Raw genomic sequence first — 2,500 nt, 5'->3', positions numbered from 1 at the left:
CATTTTGCAGGCCAGCACCGGCGGATGCACGGGTCAAGCGGGACGGGACGAGCGCAGGGCTAACTTTTGCCGGCACACAAAAACACGAACCCGAAAAAGGCAAAAAAGGGACATACGCACTGGCGACACGCCCGTTTCGCCTGCCACCCGTGCACACTCGCCTGGGCAGCTGGTCACATGCGTCGCTCACAGGCATTTTGCAGGCCAGCACCGGCGGATGCACGGGTCAAGCGGGACGGGACGAGCGCAAGGCTTGCTTTTGGTGGCACACGAAAACACGAACCCGAAAAAGGGACATACGCACTGGCGACACGCGCGCCCGTTTCGCCTGCCACCCATGCACACTCGCCTGGGCTGCTGGTCACATGCGTCGCTCATAGGCATTTTGCAGGCCAGCACCGGCGGATGCACGGGTCAAGCGGGACGGGACGAGCGCAGGGCTTGCTTTTGGCGGCACACGAAAACACGAACCCGAAAAAGGCGAAAAAGGGACATACACACTGGCGACACGCACGCCCGTTTCGCCTGCCACCCGTGCACACTCGCCTGGGCTGCTGGTCACGTGCGTCGCTCACAGGCATTTTGCAGGCCAGCACCGGCGGATGCACGGGTCAAGCGGGACGGGACGAGCGCAGGGCTTGCTTTTGGCGGCACACGAAAACACGAACCCGAAAAAGGCGAAAAAGGGACACACGGACAGGCGACACGAAAAAAAAGGGGTCGCCCTACCTAGGTGGGCGCAAAAACCCCGTCGGCCAGGAGGTTTCGCCAAAGTGTCTGTACTGTCACACAGGGTCAATAGCACGGGCATGGCCGGCCGCCGCACGTGCAGCGGCTTACGGACGCACGGTTCGGCGGCACAGGTGCCTGGCGGCTTTAGCACCTTGGGGTGGACAGGCCTGGCGGCAAGGGGGGCTAGGCACCTTGCTGCCAGCCGGCAATGGTGCACGGGGCGGGGCGCCACACAAACACGAAAGAGGGACAAGAGCGGGGCGATGGTCCACAGAGACGAGCCATGCACGGGGCCCGTGATCGCCGACACACGCGAACGCGGACGCGGACAAGGACAAGGACGCGACGCGCGGCGCGCGTGCGAGGTCAAGAGGGGCGCGCGCACGAAAACGCGAAAAAAGGGGCTAGCGGCCGAGAAACGCGAAAAAAACCGGGTCACCTACCTAGCCGAACGCCTAAAATCGCTTCGGGCAGGAGGTTTCGCCAAAGTGTCTGTACTGTCACACGGTCCGTACGGGCGCAACCCCATCGCGCGCCAGCACCCCTTCCTGGGGGCGCCCGCCCGCCAGGCGCCTGGCGCCCCACGCGCGCGCGCCCGGCGCCTGGCGCCTTGCCCCCCACGCGCGCCCGGCGCCTGGCGCCTGGCGCCTCGCCCCCCACGCGCGCGCCCGGCGCCTGGCGCCTTGCCCCCCACGCGCGCCCGGCGCCTGGCGCCTGGCGCCTCGCCCCCCACGCGCGCGCGCGCGTGGCGCCTTGCGCCTCGCCCCCCACGCGCGCGCGCGCGTGGCGCCTTGCGCCTGGCGCCTTGCCTCCGCGCGTGCCTGGCGCCTGGCGCCTTGCCCCCCACGCGCCTGGGCGCCTCTTTTCCGCCTGGGCGCCCTGGCACCTTTCCGCCTGGGCGCCTGTTTTCCGCCTTGGCGCCCTGGCGCCTTTTCGCGTGGGCGCCTCTTTTCCGCCTGGGCGCCATGGCGCCTTTCGGCCTGGGCGACTCTTTTTCGCCTGGGCACCTCTTTTCCGCCTGGGCGCCTCTTTTCCGCCTGGCCAGGGCGCCTCTTTTCCGCCTGGGCGCCATGGCGCCTTTCTGCCTGGGCGCCTCTTTTTCGCCTGGGCGCCTCTTTTCTGCCTGGGCGCCCTGGCGCCTTTTCGCCTGGGCGCCTCTTTCCCACCTGGGCGCCCTGGCGCCTCTTCGCCTGGGCGCCCTGGCGCCTTTTCGCCTGGGCGCCTCTTTTGGCGCCTGGGCGCCTACGCCAGGGCGCCTCTTTTCCGCCTGGGCGCCTCTTTTTCGCCTGGGCGCCTCTTTTCCGCCTGGGTGCCCTGGCGCCATTCCGCCTGGGCGCCTCTTTTCCGCCTGGGCGCCCTGGCGCCTTTTCGCCTGGGTGCCTCTTTTGGCGCCTGGGCGCCTACGCCAGGGCGCCTCTTTTCCGCCAGGGCGCCTCTTTTTCGCCTGGGCGCCTCTTTTCCGCCTGGGCGCCCTGGCGCCTTTTCGCCTGGCGCCTCTTTTGGCGCCTGGGCGCCTACGCCAGGGCGCCTCTTTTCCGCCTGGGCGCCTCTTTTCCGCCTGGGTGCCCTGGCGCCATTCCGCCTGGGCGCCTCTTTTCCGCCTGGGCGCCCTGGCGCCTTTTCGCCTGGGTGCCTCTTTTGGCGCATGGGCGCCTACGCCAGGGCGCCTCTTTTCCGCCTGGGCGCCCTGGCGCCTTTCCGCCTGGGCGCCTCTTTTTCGCCTGGGCGCCTCTTTTCCGCCTGGGCGCCCTGGCGCCATTCCGCCTGG

This window comes from Aristolochia californica, unplaced genomic scaffold (genome assembly GCF_029961685.1).
Source record: "Aristolochia californica isolate CCGP_79_NKW_82.1479 unplaced genomic scaffold, dmAriCali1.0.hap1 SCAF_50, whole genome shotgun sequence".
Lineage (NCBI taxonomy): Eukaryota > Viridiplantae > Streptophyta > Magnoliopsida > Piperales > Aristolochiaceae > Aristolochia > Aristolochia californica.
The sequence above is the reverse complement of the archived record's forward strand: the minus strand, read 5'-3'. Positions refer to the sequence as shown.